Here is a 20,072-nt window from a genome sequence, read left to right as displayed (position 1 = left end):
ACGCGAAGGAGATGAGTGGAAGACAGCATTTAACACAGCCAGTGGACATTATGAGTACCAGGTCATGCCGTTTGGACTCACCAATGCCCCCGCCGTCTTCCAGGCCCTGGTAAACAATGTGCTCCGGGACATGCTAAATCGTTTTGTGTTCGTCTACCTTGACGACATCCTGTTCTTTTCCCRGTCTGCCCAAGAACACGTTCTCCATGTCAGACACGTCCTTCAGCGCATCCTGGAGAACCAGTTGTTTGTGAAAGCCGAGAAGTTTGAGTTCCACTACTCTACAATCTCCTTTCTGGGATATGTCATCGCTGGTGGAAATGTCCAAATGGACCCTGAAAAGGTGAAAGCAGTGGTAGATTGGCCTCAACCTACGTCCAGAGTGCAGTTACAACGTTTCCTGGGGTTCACTAACTTCTACCACCGTTTCATTCGGGGCTACAGCACCCTGGCGGCCCCCCTCTCTGCACTCACCTCTCCTAAAGTACCGTTCACATGGTCTCCAGCTGTTGACAGAGCCTTTGTGGACCTGAAGCATTGGTTCACCACAGCACCCATCCCATCAATTTGTGGTGGAGGTTGATGCTTCTGATGTTGGAGTGGGGGCCATCCCAGCGATCTATCCCAGCGATCTGCCCAGGACCAAAAGCTCCACCCCTTTGCCTTCCTRTCCCATTGTCTCAATCCTGCAGAAAGGATCTACGACGTAGGCAACTAAGAACTTCTGGCGGTCAAGATGGCGCTGGAAGAGTGGAGGCACTGGCTGGAAGGAGCAGAACAGCCATTTTTAGTTTGGACCGACCATAAAAATGTGGAATATCTCCGTACAGCCAAGCGCCTTAACTCAAAGCAGGCCCGGTGGACTTTGTTATTTACAAGATTCAACTTCACCATTTCCTACCACCCAGGGTACAAAAATGTGAAGCCTGACTCCCTCTCCCGCCTATAGAGTTGCTCTGCCACACCCTCGGTCTCCGAAACCATTCTCCCTACCTCATGCCTTGTGGCTTCTGTGGGTTGGGGTATGGAAACCATGGTTCACAAGGTACAACGTTCCCAGCCTGAACCTGAAAGGATCCCGGCTAACCGGTTGTTTGTCCCAGACTCAGTCTGGTCCCGGGTCCTGAAATGGGCTCATTCCTCCAGGCTGACCTGTCATCCAGGTTCCTGTCGAACACTAGCCTTCCTCCGACAATGTTTCTGGTGGCCCACAATGGTTCCTGACGTCTCTGCCTTCGTCGCCGCATTCACTGTGCTCAGAACAAGACTCCACAGCAAGCTCCTTCTGGCCTCCTTCAGCCACTACCTGTTCCTCATCGTCCCTGGTCCCATATCTCTCTGTACTTTGTCACTGGGCTTCCTCCGTCTGATGGCAACACCGTCATTCTGACGGTAGTGGATCGCTTCTCCAAGGCCACCCATTTCATCCCTCTCCCCAAACTACCCTCTGCCAAGGAGACGGCCCAGCTCATGGTGCAGCACGTCTTCCGGATCCATGGACTCCAGGTGGACATTGTCTCCGACCAGGGCCCTCAGTTCTCGTCTCAGTTCTGGAAGGCATTCCCCAATCTAAAGGCCAGTCGGAGCGAGCTAACCAGGACCTGGAAATCACCCTAAGATGCCTGGTTTCAACCAACCCCACTACCTGAGTATGCCCCGAACACCCTGCCCTGTTCAGCCACGGGACTTCCCAGAACAAGAGAAGTCAACGTACCCTCAGCCCAGATGTTCGTCCACTGCTGTCGACGTACCCGGAGAAGAGCTCGGGCGGCACTTCTCAAGACCAACTCCAGGTATCGTCAACAAGCGGATCGCTGCCGGACTCCAGCTCCCCGCTACCGCATTGGGCAGAGGGTATGGCTTTCCACACGGGACCTGCCCCTTCGGGTGGAGTCCCGCAAACTGTCCCTCCGTTTTATTGGTCCTTTTCCCATCTCTAGAGTCCTTAGTTCCACTGCTGTCCGTCTCTTGTTATCCSCGTACCCTCCGTATTCACCCTACTGCCCATGTGTCTAGGATTAAGCCCGTGTCTCACAGCGCTTTGTCTTCTGTCTCCAGGCCCACCCCTCCTCCCTGTGTCATCGATGGCCATCCGGCATACACGGTAAAATGCCTCCTGGGTGTTCGACCACAGGGCAGGGGTATCCAGTACCTGGTTGACTGGGAGGGTTATGGCCCGGAGGAGAGGTGCTGGGTTCCTGGATCCAGCCCTCATCGCCGACTTCCACCGCCGACACCCCGGTCAACCAGGTATGCGCCCAAGTAGGATGCCAGATGGCGCCCCTAGAGGGGGCGGTACTGTCACACCCTGATCTGTTTCACCTGTCCTATTGCTTGTCTCCACCCCCTCCAGGTGTCGCTTATTATCCCGGTGTATTTATCCCTGTGTTTCCTGTCTCTCTGTACCAGTTCGTCTTGTTTGTCAAGTCAACCAGCGTTTTTGTGTCTCAGCTCCTGCTTTTCCCAGTCTCTCTTTTCTCGCCCTCCTGGTTTTGACCCTTGCCGGTCCTCACTCTGAGCCCGCCTGCCTGACCACTCTGCCTGCCCCTGACCTCGAGCCTGCCTATCGCCTGGTACTGTTTGGACTGACCTGGTTTATGAACTCTCAACCATCTGCCTCCTGTGTCTGCATTTGGGTCTCGCCTGGTGTCCTTATAGTATGGTTATGTCTACAGAGGAGCAGCTGAAAGGAATGGCAAGAGATTTTGAAAAAGTCAAGGCAGCTGCAGACACATTTGTTCAGTGGGCCAACAGGAAGTCGCAGGAACGGGATGAGGAAACAGAGCTGGAGTTAGAGACCACTCTGCCAACGAAAAGGGCTCGAAATAAGAAAACCATGCCTGGAGAGATGACACAATATGAGACATTTATTGGGGCAGAGAGTGCATACAGGATTGGTGTCCATAATCAAATTCTGGATACAGGTATAGATAACGTCCATCTGCGATTTCTGAGTAATGGCACTTTGTATGCCGACATGGCTCTTCTGGACCCTAAAAACTTTAGTCAGCTAACATCCAGTGCCAGTGGCCTTCCACAGACAGCCCTTCAAGAACTAAGCAAATGTTTGATCAAATTTGACAGCAGAGCAACGGTGGCCAATTTACAGAGTGAGCTCATGAGTCTGGCAGAACAGTGGACTAGGTTAAAACAATCGGGATTTGAAGAATACACAACCAGGACTATGGAGGATCATGGACCTGAAGGAAATTAAGACGAGGTGGAGATGGTGAACAAGAGCTGTTCATCTTGCAAGGACTGTCCAGTGTGTTGCTACTGTATTCTTAGTCAGTACAACCTATTGACGACGCATACCACATCCTGGGCCTTGCTTACAAGATCCTACTTACCCTGTCAATAACCCAGGTAGCTTGTGAGCGGAGCTTCTCTACTCTGAAATTCATCAAGAGTAGGCTCAACAGCACCTGGAGGCTTTTATGCTCATGGCTACTGAGCGAGATGTTTTAATGGCCCTGGACAGTGACCTGGTTATAGATGGCATTGATGAGAGAAGTAAACTGCTGCAGAAATTGCTAATTTAAGGAAGTAGGAAATATGTTTATTTTTATTTTATTCTCTGACTTGCCTACTCACCAGTCTTTTCACCTACAAATTTCTTCTTGTATTATTTATTTTACTGGTCAGATGGTTCCAGAGATTCTTGCACCCTTGCTGCCAGTGCCATTGTGCCAATATGTGCTCCCTCTAGCCAGCCTCCTCCTAAGAGCAACACGTTCCCCTTATTCTATTTGACATCTATTTTGCTAAAGTTATTGTTATAAATATTGTTCAGTAATCTTGTTTACAAAAAAGTGTGGCGTGGATAGTGGTGTATCACTGGGGGGGTTTTGGTGGGCCGGTCTGATTCAAAAAGTCCAGGGCCATTTTCATTTCTAGTCCGTCCCTGGTCTTATCTAGTTTATTGTGGTCTGGTCTGGCACCGTGTGGCGTGGAAGAGTGGCACAGGAAGTCTCCAGGGGCGTGATGACATTCCTGTAGCACGTACTTCCTGTCCTGGCGGCTCTATTGTTTCAGGGTTTAATGACACTGTTCAGGAAGTGAGCAGTGGAACCAAACCAACAAACCTAAGGAGACTACTAGGGATCTCCCGTGTCGCCCTGGGCTCAGGAGGCTTACAAAAGTATAAGGAGGGTCTAAGTGCCCTCCTCCTGGTGAGACTCCATCCTCATCCGGATCCCCTCCAAACAATGGCGCCACCAGTGGTTTGGTGCCACACTCAACTTTTAGTGGCACCAAGATATATAACATTTGGTGTAAGACAAGCTGTTGACAACATGAGTGGATTGAAACAAACCAGGATAGCATAACGGCTAGAGGAGTGTAGAGCGGTACAAGGGGGCAAAGCCCAGGCCTGACCCCGGCACCGGGCGGAGCAAACACTGTGACTTTACATACCTTTCATGCCTGATAAGTGCGGGGTCACACACATTTCCACTATCATCTTCAGGCAGTCTGACACTTCCTTTGAACTTCCAACCTCAGGAAGAACTGATGGTGTATTGGTTTCACTGTGGACAGCCCAGCTCATACCATGACGACTGGATGAGAGAGCAAGAGTGAGGCGGAGATAGCAAACAAAATGTCTGTCACACGTCACCACACCATCCTGTCTGATTTTCTTACCTTCACACAAGGTTATCAGAAGGTGACATTGAGAGATAAGGGGGGTGTTAGAAGGAGAGGGAGAGCGATGAAAGGAAGGAATAAGAACAGTTCTTACTTTTTCCATTTCCTTCTCTCCCTCCACCTTAATTAATTTTTCTTAACTTAATTCAGAGTCCACAACCGCAGAGTAGAGACAGGCTGATGGACCATTATTATATATTTACAAACTTTTAAAAATGTTTTATTTACAAACTTTAATTGGCCGTTATCGAGTCACGGATGTCTGTTTGCCGCTTTGAATTCTGTAGCCCTCTTTACTCTGTCTCTCACAACCACACACAACTTCTTCCTTTCCTATAAATTGGTGATTGATAACATAATCAATCCCTCTGTGTCAGTGTAATCTCCCAAAACATTCCAGAGAAACAAAGACACTTGATTTAGTCTTTGAATTACTGTGATGTAGGACCTGTCAACTTCCTCCTGAACACACGACAATTCCGCAGTCAAGTGACAGAGACAGCAGACTTCCCTGGTTCTTGATTAACCATGACATTATCTAATTGCATTACAATTACAAATTGCAATATGCAGACAGTGGAAGTGAATCCCAATTAATATTTTTATATGGAATATTACTTAGAAACATTGCTGCTTGGCATACCTATTGGGATCTTTGGATGAAAGCAAGAAGACCAGTGTATGGGGACCCGAAGCTGGCACATTAAATGAGAATGATGTAACAGTATGTCGCAGTATGTCACTGTGTACTTCACTCCAAACAACCCCTCTATGTGTCCATGCAGTCACCATCTCACTGGGAAAAAACTGGTTGAATCAACGTTGTTTTCACGTCATTTCAACAAACAACTTTGCAAAAAGTCATCAACTTAAAAGTATTTTGGGAATGTTTGTCTTTTTTTCACCCAATTTTTCATGGTTCCAATTTTGGTTCATTTCTTGTTAGTTGACAATCCAATCAAATGTAAATCAAAATACTTTGAGCAACATTTGTGCCCAGTGGGACATCTATAAGTGAACACTATTGAGATACTATACCTCTCTTAGACTGTGGCTACTATCAACCCATTCATACTGAATTTCTGTTTTGCTTCATTTGCCATCAGCCACACACAGCACACAAAACAAACCCAATAGGGCCTTATTGAAAGGTGGGATGAAATCAGCAAGAGCCTCTTGTATCGCAGCTTAGGCCTGCAGGGATCTGACCAGAAATATGGTATTGTTTATCTGATGACTCAAAAGACAATTTCAAAAACTTTACATGGATATATACTGATACAAACAAACAACACAAACAGGTTGGAGAGCCTTGGAAAATGCCCCAGGGAGAAAAGAGCTGGTCAACTCAACAGTGGAACTGACTTTCAGATCAAAGATGAGATGGTACAAGAGGCCACACCAGAGCTTTGAATTAAAGTTACTCGAAACATTGAGTCCCACAGATTATTGGTTTTATAATAATTTTGCTCATTTCTGTCTGTGGGGTAACCTTGCCTCAATTCAATATTTCCATCATAGTGTGAACAAACCATTAGGTTTACCCTACCATAAAGACTCCTTATATAAACCACGAGAATTATTTAAAATTGGTACAAGACTTCACAAACATTTCCTTGATTCCATCCTGAGATGATAACAGGCCTTATCCCTAACATTTCAACATCGAGGTAAACTACTGTACTATCTAAATTAATTGTGAGTGCTGAAAATGGTGGAAGACAGTCTAAAGAGGGTCAGCTTTCAAAATGTAAAATGCTCTATGCTAATTGAGAGATACAAGAGTCTTTTGAATTTAGTCCTGTGCTATCTCTCTCTAAGAACAAATGTTGAAGGTTGTGTTGTTTTTTATGACACATCAAGTTCTGACATCATGATTTTCCTCAGCAGGAGATGCACTCAGAGAGACTGTGTGCATGTGCATGTGCATGTGCATGTGCATGTGCATGTGCGCGTGTGTGTGTGCGTGTGGGTGCGTGTGTTCATGCTAGACACCCTGGGAGCTAATTGTCCCAAAATGTGGTAGAGAAGTCTGTGGATTTGTCCCAGGCATGGAACTACCAGCCATAACTAAACTACAATCCAGTATCTAGTTTAGAGCATTTCTTTTCTAAACACTCTTAGAAAAAGGGTTCCAAAAGGGTTCTTTGACTGTCCCCATAGGATAACCTTTTCTTGGTTCCATATAGAAACCTTTCTGGTTTCAAAAATATTCTACCTGGAACCAAAAGGGTTCTTCAAAGGGTTATTCTATTGGGACAACAGAAGAACGCTTTTAGGTTCTAGATAGCACCTTTTTTCCCCAAGAGTGTATATTCAACATCATACAGAAAATATCCAATTATACAATGTCTAACTATAAAAAGCTTTGTTAGATGTTAAACTAGGATGGGAGTGCGTTCAAAGTTGAACCATTACGGCAGAAGCAGCCTCCGTCCCTCCCAGGACTCCAGACTCCACCTGTGATGAACAGCAGGCCTAAACTCACCAAGATAACTCAATGTGTGTGTTGACTCGTCTGTGTGTAATCATGCAAACCAACAAATCTAAAACCAACCACAACCATCACCACTACCATCTCCCACAGGCTCTAAGGCAAACTTATAGGCCTACATGTCAGACTCCCCTCCTTCTCCTTGCCTCTCCAGGATTCCAGGATATTAATTTTTAACTAATGCCAGATGGACTGGGCCGAGGGGGCCGAGGGGGCTGAGGGGGAGGAAAGGGAAAGGCAAGGCTGGGCACCGTCTGCCTCAGCAACCATAGCGACAGGAGGAAGCGAGCTAGAAGAGATGGAAGCTCCAGGGTCTTGCGTCACCCCTTTTGGGAAGTCCAAGCTATGGAGTGAAGGGGTCATGTCGAGGCAAGGGTGATGTCAACAACCCCACAGAGTTACAGGTCCCTCTTAACACTGGGATAACAAACTCAACTGCCAAAACTCTCTCGCTCATCAACATTTTCTACAATCTCTACAAAGATCTGCCACCATGAAAGGTAATTGAAAAATCACCCCCTCCCTTTCGCAGGTAGTGTGATGTTCTTTAAACTGTGTATAGACATTTCTTTATAGACAGGTAATCCCATTGGGATGAATTGAGTGCTCCTATCTCGTCAAGCAATTGGGTGCTGTATAATTCCTCAACTAATGATTAACAACCCAAGCGTTGCTTTTGGATATGCAGTGTATAGCTTTTCTACTCGCATACTGTACTCTCACTAACCTATAGAAGTTATGTAATCACTGGGCATGTGGGTGTGTGTAGTGAAAAGGAAAATAACTCAGCCTTTCTTTGATCKTCTTTCTTTGGAAGTGATTATCTTTACTGTATGGCTTTGACAAAAGATAGAGTTCTCATCAATAAGATGAATGGGACCAGGTGCTCTCATTTGTTGACTTCTGTAACCGTAAAAGCCTTGGTTTCATGCATGTTAACATTAGAAGCCTACTCCCTAAGTTTGTTTTACTCACTGCTTTAGCACACTCTGCCAACCCGGATGTCTTAGCCGTGTCTGAATCCTGGATTAGGAAGACCACCAAAACCCCTGAAATCTCCATCGCTAACTATAACATTTTCCGCCAAGATAGAACTGCCAAAGGGGGCGGTGTTGCAATCTACTGCAAAGATAGCCTGCAGAGTTCTGTATTACTATCCAAGTCTGTACCCAAACAATTCGAGCTTCTACTTAAAAAATTCACCTTTCCAGAAACAAGTCTCTCACTGTTGCCGCTTGCTATAGACCTCCCTCTGCCCCCAGCTGTGCCCTCGATACCATATGTGAATTGATTGCCCCCCATCTATCTTCTGAGCTCGTGCTACTAGGTGACCTAAACTGGGACATGCTTAACACCCCGTCCATCCTACAATCTAAGCTTGATGCCCTCAATCTCACACAAATTATCAATGAACCTACCAGGTACAACTCCAAATCCGTAAACACGGGCACCCTCATAGATGTCATCCTAACTAACTCGCCCTCCAAATACACCTCTGCTGTTTTCAATCAAGATCTCAGTGATCACTGCCTCATTGCCTGCATCCGTAATGGGTCTGCGACCAAACGACCACCCCTCATCACTGTCAAACGCTCCCCAAAACACTTCTGCGAGCAGGCCTTTCTAATCGACCTGGCCGGGCTATCCTGGAATGACATTGACCTCATCCCGTCAGTAGATGATGCCTGGCTATTCTTTAAAAGTGCCTTCCTCACCATCTTAAATAAGCATGCCCCATTCAAAAAAAATTGAACTAGGAATAGATATAGTCCTTGGTTCACTCCAGACCTGTCTGCCCTTGACCAGCACAAAAACATCCTGTGGCGTTCTGCATCAGCATCGAATAGCCCCCATGATATGCAACTTTTAAGCATTTCTCTACGAATGGCCATGCTTTCCACCTGGCTACCCCTACCCCGGTCAACTGCCCGGCACCCTCCACAGCAACCCGCCAAAGCCCCTACCATTTCTCCTTCACCCAAATCCAGATAGCTGATGTTCTGAAAGAGCTACAAAATCTGGACCTTTACAAATCAGCCAGGCTAGACAATCTGGACCCTTTCTTTCTAAAATTATCTGCCGAAATTGTTGCAACCCCTATTACTTGCCTGTTCAACCTCTCTTTCGTATCGTCTGAGATTCCCAAAGATTGGAAAGCTGCCGCGGTCATCCCCCTCTTCAAAGGGGGTGATACTCTAGACCCAAACTGCTACAGACCTATATCTATCCTACCCTGTCTTTCTAAGGTCTTCGAAAACCAAGTTAACAAACAGATTACCGACCATTTCGAATCCCACCGTACCTTCTCCGTTATGCAATCTGGTTTCAGAGCTGGTCATGGGTGCACCTCAGCCACGCTCAAGTGTTCAATCCTTGGGCCGACTCTCTTCTCTGYATACATCAATGATGTTGCTCTTGCTGCTGGTGATTCTCTGATACACCTCTACGCAAACGACACCATTCTGTATACTTCTGGCCCCTCTTTGGACACTGTGTTAACTAACCTCCAGACGAGCTTCAATGCCATACAACTCTCCTTCCGTGGCCTCCAACTGCTCTTAAACGCAAGTAAAACTAAATGCATGCTATTCAACCGATCACTGCCCGCACCTGCTCGCCCGTCCAGCATCACTACTCTGGACTAGAGGTCGACCGATTAATCGGAATGGCCGATTAATTAGGGCCGATTTCAAGTTTTCATAACAATCGGAAATCGGTATTTTTGGGCGCCGATTTTATTTATTTATTTTTACACCTTTATTTAATCTTTATTTAACTAGGCAAGTCAGTTAATAACACATTCTTATTTTCAATGACGGTCTAGGAACGTTCTGCCTCGTTCAGGGGCAGATTTTTAAGCTTGTCGGCTCGGGGGATCCAATCTTGCAACCTTACAGTTAACTAGTCCAATGCTCTAACACCTGATTACATTGCACTCCACGAGGAGCCTGCCTGTTACGTGAATGCAGTAAGCTAAGGTAAGTTGCTAGCTAGCATTAAACTTATCTTATAAAAAACAATCAATCAATGACTGTCATTGCTCCAATGTGTACTTAACCATAAACATCAATGCCTTTCTTAAAATCAATACACAAGTATATATTTTTAAACCTGCATATTTAGCTAAAGGAAATCCAGGTTAGCAGGCAATATGAACCAGGTGAAATTGTGTCATTTCTCTTGCGTTCATTGCACGCAGAGTCAGGGTATATGCAACAGTTTGGGCCGCCTGGTTCTTTGCGAACTAATTTGCCAGAATTTTATGTAATTATGACATAACATTGAAGGTTGTGCAATGTAACAGGAATATTTAGACTCATGGATGCCACCCGTTAGATAAAATACGGAACGGAATAAACGTTTTGTTTTCGAGCTGATAGTTTCCGGATTAGTCAAAGGTATATGGTTTAGAGAGAAATAGTCGACGAGTTATAATTCCTGTAATAACTTGCGGCTGAACTTGAAAGGGGTTCCTTCGTTATTTTACCGTTCATGTCTTCCATAATAATAATAAAATAAGGTCTGTGTTTCGCGGAGGAGCAGACTGACAGGGGACCATGCAGACAAGCTCTGCTTTCTGCACTACAACCTAAAACTTCTTAACTGGGAATATTGAAGACCCATGAAAGCTGGTGGTTCGTTTTAACATATGTTCTCATGTTATTTGAGACTAAATTGATTTTATTTATATATTATATTAAGTTAAAATAAAAGTGTTCATTGTTCATTCAGTATTGTTGCAATTGTCATTATTACAAAAATGTGTGTGTGTGTATGATATATATATACATATATATATATATATATATACTTATTATATTATATATATACTATATATAATATAATAAATAAAAATCTATATTTAACGGCCGATTAATCGGTATCGTCTTTTTTGTCCTCCAATAATCGGTATCGGTATCGGGTTGAAAAATCATAAAACTGGTCGACCTCTACTCTGGACGGCTCTGACTTAGAATACGTGGACAACTACAAATACCTAGGTGTCTGGTTAGACTGTAAACTCTCCTTTCAGACTCACATTAGCATCTCCAATCCAAAATTAAATCTAGCATCGGCTTCCTATTTCGCAACAAGGCATCCTTCACTCATGCTGCCCAAACATACCCTCGTAAAACTGACCATCCTACGATCCTCGACTTCGGTGATGTCATCGATAAAATAGCCTCCAACACTCTACTCAACAAACTGGATGCAGTCTACTCACAGTGCCATCCAAAGCCCCATACACTACCCACACTTGCGACCTGTACGCTCTCCTTGGTTGCCCTCGCTTCATACTCGTCGCCAAACCCACTGGCTACAGGTTATCTACAAGTCTCTGCTAGGTAAAGCCCCACCTTATCTCAGCTCACTGGTCACCATAGCAGCAACCACCTCGTAGCACGCGCTCCAGCAGGTTATACTTCACTGGTCACCCCAAAGCCAATTCCTCCTTTGGTCGTCTTTCCTTACAGTTCTCTGCTGCCAATGACTGAAACGAACTGCAAAAATCTCTGAAGCTGGAAACACTTTTCTCCCTCACTAGCTTTAAGCACCAGCTGTCAGAGCCGCTCACAGATTACTGCACCGGTACATAGCCTATCTATAATTTAGGCAAAACAACTACCTCTTCCCCTACTGTATTTATTTATTTATTTATTTTACTCCTTTGCACCCCATTATTTCTATTTCTACTTTGCACATTCCTCCACTGCAAATCTACCATTCCAGTGTTTTACTTGCTATATTGTATTTACCCGCCACCATGGCCTTTTTTTTGCCTTTACCTCCCTTATCTCACCTCATTTGCTCACATTGTATATAGACTTATTTTTTCTACTGTATTATTGACTGTATGTTTTTGTTTATTCCATGTGTAACTCTGTGTTGTTGTATGTTCGAATTGCTATGCTTTATCTTGGCCAGGTCGCAGTTGCAAATGAGAACTTGTTCTCAACTAGCCTACCTGGTAAATAAAGGTGAAATAAAAATAAATAAAAAGGGAGCAAAGAGAAGGGCAAAAAAGAGAGTGGCGAAGAGAGGGTGTGCAAGGGGAGAGTGTGTCCACATGGGTCCATCGTTTAGTGATACATTTGAGTGATATATTTGCTAAATCAAAGTCCAAATGAAAAGTCACTTTCCCACTTTTTCTAGTCACCTCAGAAACTTTAAATTCAGGTCAGGAATGTGTGTGAATATACAGTTAATGTCGGAAGTTTACATACACTTAGGTTGGAGTCATTAAAACTGTTTTTTCGACCACTCCACAAATTTCTTGTTAAACAACTATAGTTTTGCCAGTCGGTTAGGACATCTACTTTGTGCATGACACAAGTAATTTTTCCAACAATTGTTTACAGACAGATTATTTCACTTATAATTCACTGTATCACAATTCCAGTGGGTCAGAAGTTTACATACACTAAGTTGACTGTGCCTTTAAACAGCTTGGAAAATTCCAGAAAATGATGTCATAGCTTTAGAAGCATCTCTGATAGGCTAATTGACATCATTTGAGTCAACTGGAGGTGTACCTGTGGATGTATTTCAAGGCCTACCTTCAAACTCAGTGCCTCTTTGCTTGACATCCTGGGAAGATCAAAAGAAATCAGCCAAGACCTCAGAAAAAAAATTTGTGGACCTCCACAAGTCTGCTTCATCCTTGGAGCAATTTCCAAATGCCTGAAGGTACCATGTCATCTGTACAAACAATAGTACGCAAGTATAAACACCATCAGACCACGCAGCCGCCATACCGCTCAGAAAGGAAATGCGTTCTTTCTCCTCAAGATGACACTACTTTGGTGCGAAAAGTGCAAATCAATCCCAGAACAACAGCAAAGGACCTTGTGAAGATGCTGGAGGAACAGGTACAAAAGTATCTATATCCACAGAAAACGAGTCCTATATATAGACATAACCTGAAAGGCTGCTCAGCAAGGAAAAAGCCATTCCTCCAAAACCGCCATAAAAAAGCCAGACTACGGTTTGCAACTGCACATGGGGACAAATCGTAAATGTCCTCTGGTCTGATGAAACAAAATAGAACTGTTTGGCCATAATGACCATCGTTATTGTTTGGAGGAAAAGGGGGAAGCTTGCAAGCCGAAGAACACCATCCCAACCGTGAAGCCGGGGGTGGCGCATCATTTGTGGGGGTGCTCTGCTGCAGGAGGGAATGGTGCACTTCACAAAATAGATGCATCATGAGAAAGGAAAATTATGTGGATATATTGAAGCAACTCTCAAGACATCAGTCAGGAAGTTAAAGCTTGGTCGCAAATGGTCTTCCAAATGGACAATGACCCCAAGCATACTTCCAAAGTTGTGGCAAAATGGCTTAAGGACAACAAAGTCAAGTATTGGAGTAGCCATCACAACGCATGACCTCAATCCTATATGAAATGTGTGGGCAGAACTGAAAAAGCGTGTGTGAGCAAGGAGGCCTACAAACATGACTCAGTTACACCAGCTCTGTCAGGAGGAATGGGCCAAAATTCACCCAACTTATTGTGGGAAGCTTTGGAAGCCATAACCTGAACCGTTTGCCCAAGATGTAAACAATTTAAAGGCAATGCTACCAAATACTAATTTAGTGTATGTAAACTTCTGACCCACTGGGAATGTGATGAAAGAAATAAAAGCTGAAATAAATAATTTTCTCTACTATTATTCGGACATTTCACATTCTTAAAATAAAGACAGGGAAGTTTTACTAGGATTAAATGTCAGGAATTGTGAAAAACTGAGTTTAAATGTATTTGGCTAAGGGGTATGTAAACTTCTGACTTCAACTGTAGGTTGATAAACGCCCGATTCACATGATTCCTTGGCTTGTGTAATTAAACTGATTGAAATTAAACAAGAACCAATCTGGTCTTTCATAATACAAAATATTGTGAAAAAAGGTTACGACATTGATAAATGTCTTGTTGTGTTCTGTCCAAACATTTCTTCAAAGTAGATAAAAAATTCAGACTTTGCCAAATGTTTTTGGCTGTTGCTCTTTTTGTGTGCAGTCAATTGGGTTGCTTGATAGAGATGGCAGACACACACACACACACACAATATGGGGAAGATTACATTTCCGGAAATGTTCCATGGGAGCCCTGGAATTTGGGGAATTTTGATTAAATTCATCAAAAAAAGTTAGCTTATAACAGTGAACCTTTTTTGTGGGATACACAAGGCAATTCTAGGTCTTGTGGCATCTTTTTGTTAAACTATCCCCAATTCAATGGAATTGCAACCCTCTGCATGCACAGTGCATTCTTCCATCACATGTGCAGTGCACTCTTCCATCACATCTACAGATGATTCTCAAGATCCTGCACACTAATGAGATGCTATTGAGCCCACACTACTACACTGTCTGAGCCAAGGACTACATGCTTTCTGGTAAGTTTTGATTACAGTACTGGGTGGGGTGAATATATTTTATTTGACATACATAATTTTTTTGTTAACTGGTGAATAGTAGCCTACAGCAAAGTGTGTTTGCTGTAATTTCTAACTTGTTAACAATTTCTGCTGGTTCGTTTTTACTAACATGTGGGTTTTAACTTGCTAATTGAGGAGTGTTAATTCACCTGTTTCCATATATGTTTCATTTTAAAACATTTATCTTACAAAGGAGTTGTTTAATCTAACTCCTTAGCTATTTATCTGTACATGGAATTGTATTTGGGTTTGTTTTACTCATTTCTTTCTAATCTTTACAGGAAAATGTGTGGAGACATTTCACTGCAGCTAATGTAGAATGAAAAGCTGTGTACATTTGCAAATACTGTGCCAAATCATATGTGAAGAATGCAACGAAGATGCAGAATCATCTGGCCAATAAGGTTCCCTCAGCGCTCACAACAAGTAACCTCTGACAAAAGTCCCTCTACTTCTATTCGAGGTGAAAATGATGAATCCATATCCATAGCAACAGCTCATGGTCCTCCTGGAATCAGAAGTTTTTTTGACTCAATGGAGGAACGTAGTCAGAGAAATGCTGATGAATGTCTTGCTCGAGCTGTGTACGCAACTGGTTCACCTCTGATGCTCACAGGAAATGTGTATTGGAAGAGATATCCGAGTGTTCTTCGCCCAGCATACACCCCTCCAACCAGACATGCTTTATCTACTCATTTGCTGGATGCAGAGTTCAACAGAGTTCAAGTGAATGTCAATCAAATCATAGAGAAAGCAGACTGTATTGCAATCATCTCTGATGGGTGTTGGAATGTTCGTGGGCAAGGAATAATTAACTACATCATCTCCACCCCTCAACCAGTATTCTACAAGAGCACAAACACAAGGGACAACAGACACACGGGTCTCTACATTGCAGATGAGCTGAAGGCAGTCAATGACCTTGGACCACAGATGTCACGCCCTGGCCATAGAGAGGCTTTTATTCTCTCTTTTGGTTAGGCCAGGGTGTGACTAGGGTGGGCATTCTAGTTTCTTTATTTCTATGTTTTCTGTTTCTATGTTTTGGCCGGGTATGGTTCTCAATCAGGGACAGYTGTCTATCGTTGTCTCTGATTGGGAATCATACTTAGGCAGCCAGTTTTTCCACCTTAGTTGTGGGTAGTTGTCTGTGTTAGTGGCCTGTATAGCCCTAGTCAGCTTCACATTCTTTTAGTTGTTTCTTGTTTTTGTTGGCGACATTCATAAATAAAAAGAAATGTACGCTCACCACGCTGCACCTTGGTCCGGTCATTTCCACCCTGACGACGTTCGTGACAACAGAAGGTATTTGACAGAATGCACTGGTGACAGGATGCTGTGAACATGAAGGCTGCTTGGTCTAAAGTGGAGGAGTCCTACCCTAACATCACACCCATTGGCTGTGCTGCTCATGCATTGAATCTGCTCCTCAAGGACATCATGGCACTGAAAACAATGAATACACTGTACAAGAGAGCCAATGAAATGGTTAGGTATGTGAAGGGTCATGAAGTTATAGCAACAATCTACCTCACCAAGCAAAGTGAGAAGAATAAGAACACCACATTGAAGCTGCCCGGCAACACCTATTGGGGTGGTGTTGTCATCATGTTTGACAGTCTCCTGGAGGACAAGAAGTCTCTCCAAGAAATGGCCATATCACAGTCTGCCGATATGGACAGCCCCATCAAGAGGATCCTCCTCGATGATGTATTTTGGGAGACAGTGGTAAGCAGCCTGAAACTCCTGAAACCTATAGCAGTAGCCATTGCACGGATTGAGGGAGACAATGCCATTCTGTCGGATGTTCAGACTCTGCTTGCAGATGTAAGAGAAGAAATGTGTACTGCCCTGCCCACTTCACTGTTGCTCCAAGCAGAGGAAACTGCAGTTCTGAAATACATCAAAAGCGTGAAGACTTCTGCCTGAAGCCCATACATGCCCCAGCGTACATGTTGGACCCCAAGTATGCTGGCAAGAGCATCCTGTCTGGTGCAGAGATCAACAAGGCCTATGGTGTCATCACTACCGTCTCTCGCCACCTTGGCCTGGTTGAGGGCAAGGTTCTTGGCAGTCTGGCGAAGTACACTTCCAAGCAAGGGCTTTGGGATGGAGATGCAATATGGCAGTCGTGCCAACATATCTCATCAGCCATCTGGTGGAAGGGACTTTGTGGATCTGAGACTCTTTTCCCTGTTGCTTCCATCATCCTCCAAATCCCACCAACATCAGCCGCCTCAGAGCGCAACTGGTCCTTGTTTGGGAACACACACACCAAAAGGACGCAACAGGCGGACCAATACAAGTGTTGACAAATTGGTGGCCATCCGGGCAAATGTGAGGCTTTTTGAGCCTGACAATGAGCCATCCTCAACAAGGTTGGAAAGGGACAATGAAGATGAGGCCTCAGAGTCTGATGTTCAAGAGGTGGACATTGAGGTGGTCCAGGGAGAAGACATGGAAGCCTGAGAGGAAGACAACCAAAGCTTTAGTTTCTAGACTATCATTTTACAGAATAGTCAACTCATTTAATTAAAGTTCAATTCGTAACTAAATAGTTTTTTTTATTTCTATTGGAAGGATTCAATCATTTGCAATTATGTCTACTTATGATAAGGTGAAAGGTTTCTGTTTCTGTCTCCATATGATATGGTAAATATATCCAATGCAAAAAACATCTACATTTAAATGGTATTAATATTAATCCCGTTAATTCCCATATATTCCCAATACATCCCACGGAAAATTTCCACCTCTGAATATTCCCCAAAATGTGCAACCCTACTAACAAAACAAGAGAAAAATCCACAGCCATATTTTGAAATTGCACCTTGTATATTCTAGTATTCTAACTCACAACAGAAAGTTGAGCCCTTGACCCATCCCTGTTCTAAAACCACAACAATGCTTAAACCACATCAGGAGACCACTTTTAAGGTCTGTGGAAAATCTAAGACATTTTCATTTTTGAGTGTAGACACACACACACAAGGAGATATGAGAGACCACACTTTCAGTCTTTTCTCCTGGATTATTGTTAAGGCCCCTGAAGCAACAATGAAACCAGTCCAAAACAATCCAAGCCATGTTCTTTTTCAGTAAAAGGTGCAATTGGGTGAAGCAACAGTTGTTGAGACAATGAATGCACCCAAACAACAGACTGAGGTCCCTGTAGCACGCAAACCGTCTCTGGCGTCATTTCCTCATCATAATGGTGTGCGTATTTATTTATTGGTCCCTAGGGATGGCAGCAGGGGGTGGTGAGGTGGGGGAACATATTGTGAAAGGCTTCCTCTCTCTTGATGAGTGCTGAGGAAAAGGTCACAGCACTGCTGGTGAGTGTGACAGATGTGTGTCTATGTGCTACGGTGGGCTGGGGGGGGCTGTTACAATATCTTTTCACACCACACACACATATATTTTTTTGCACATTGAGCACTCCTGCCCCTCACTCTCTCCAACCATAGCGTGAGATGAGTGTTGGTGTTGTTGTGGTATTACTTGTCTCTGAGCTGAAATCTGAATATGAAGCAGGTCTGTCTGATCCTCAAACCATCTGCTGTTCTGAAACAAACGGACAACCACCACAACAACATGTAAATCAACTGCTGATTGTGTGCTCTGACAGAACAGAGTTACAACCAGGAAGTATTTTTGTACTCTCATATACTGTGTAGGCTAACCCAAATGTTCCACTTGCTACTTTATGACTTAAGTCTTTTCTTCTTTGAGTCAGTCATATTTCCACTATAACTCGTCCATGGGTATTCTTCTAAATGGAGTTGTACAAATGGCTGTTTCAAGCATTGGAGATTTGCTGATAAATAAATGGGAGTTTAGTTTATTTTGATTCCTAACTGGGCCATGGCAGATATTATATTCAGGAAACAGCCTTTTTACTAAATTATTATTTATATTTTACACCGGTCCTAATCTAATGAAACATTGCATCCCCTACGATGGCTTTTTCCCAGGCAGGTGTATGAGCAATAAAAAACATATGTCTATGAAGGTCTTTGGGTTAAACATTTTCCGACTGTTAATGCTAAATAGACACTTTAAAGTGGGAATCAGTAGTTAAAAAACTAAAGTAATCTCTGTTTCGGTAAAAAGCTGAGGGATGGGCCTGGAGAAATGTAACCACTCTCAAATTCATAGACAGAGCTATGGATGCCAGGACTGACCATCCATGATATTAAAATAATAGATTTAACCATGTTTTGCAGCTATATAGTTTATATTTACTTTGTTTACAAACACTGGAGTAAAACAAGATTGCATTTTGGGTTCTGATAGGGTATGGCAGTTGGACTAAGCTCATGAGGCATTTATAAGTTATATTCTTCAAGAATCAATGGGTACATATAATTCATTTATAATTCCAAACATGGATGTAGCAACTGCAGATTGCCCCTTTAACCTAAATACATAAAACAACTCATAAGTTCTGCGCACACAGGTCAACTGCACTCCATCAAAATGCATGGCTTAGTGTGGCCATTCTACCAGATCTCAGATAGACAACCTTTTTTTTTTTTTCTTCCTCTAAAGGGGTTAGACAACCTTAACTAAAAGCCATAATCAATCACACCATGATGCCTGTGAATTTGGAATAAGCCAAAGACAACAGTCTTCTGGCGCTCCATAAAGTACACATTTGGATCCATGTAACCAAAACAACGAAGTTCACAGTGTGAAAACAAAAAGAAACATGGTAAGTCACACATGCTTTCTTGTTGAACAGAAATACTCAGATTTAGTATTTGTTCCAGGACATGGATTACCTGTTTTGTTTGAACAAATTCCTAATTTGACTAAGTCCATAATTTGCTCACCTCTGGTTAAATATGATGAACTGCAGAACAACAAAAAGCAAAGARCCAGGGTAATTAGCCCAATGACAGAGTCTGTTTAGCAGGAAATACCTACAGATCTGATATGTTGACTGCAGCTCCCTTATAATGTCGCAGGGCTCTTGACCTCTGTTAATAAATGTCTTCTCTGGAGACGTTTTTATACCCGTGTGGGAACGGGAGAGGGAAGCTCATAGAGAACCAATCGAGAGGCTTATCTATCTATTTGTTGACTCACTTGACTTTGCAAAGAAAGTGATAGATTGGAGTAGCAATGAATTGTATTTGCTTTGTACTCACTGTGTCCATTTCCTCAAAGGCAGCAGAAGGGTAAACTGAACCAAAATACAGTGGAAAAAAATTGAGGGCAAAAATTTGAGGGGTTTCATAAAACTGCTGTATCATCTAATGACGCCGATCTTATTATCTCTGTCTGTCCTGGGGACAGGCCATCTGCAGCAGTGAGTTGTCTGATCTGCACAGCATCGATTGAGCTCATAATTCTTGCTCAGGCTGCCAGGGCATCCATGCCCTGCAGCAAGGATCAAAAGCTAATATCCACGCTTAACAAGCCATGCTGCTACGAATCATTCAGAGGGCAGGGGCCATCAAATATCATAGGTAATAAGTGAGACACA

General features: G+C 43.6%; 1 long non-coding RNA gene and 1 pseudogene across 1 annotated transcript; one reads left to right on the top strand and one right to left on the bottom strand.

Moving 5' to 3' along the window:
• LOC111950285 (atrial natriuretic peptide receptor 1-like) overlaps nucleotides 1-20,072 on the bottom strand; it is a 66,321-nt pseudogene that overhangs the window by 39,118 nt on the left and 7,131 nt on the right.
• Nucleotides 7,396-15,072, top strand: LOC139022896 (uncharacterized). The gene is made up of 3 exons (XR_011473969.1): nucleotides 7,396-7,641; nucleotides 14,455-14,539; nucleotides 14,863-15,072. It is a non-coding gene; the product is annotated as an uncharacterized lncRNA (long non-coding RNA).

The sequence above is a fragment of the Salvelinus sp. IW2-2015 genome, linkage group LG23 (genome assembly GCF_002910315.2).
Source record: "Salvelinus sp. IW2-2015 linkage group LG23, ASM291031v2, whole genome shotgun sequence".
Classification (NCBI taxonomy): domain Eukaryota; kingdom Metazoa; phylum Chordata; class Actinopteri; order Salmoniformes; family Salmonidae; genus Salvelinus; species Salvelinus sp. IW2-2015.
This window is presented reverse-complemented; position numbering and strand designations above follow the sequence as displayed.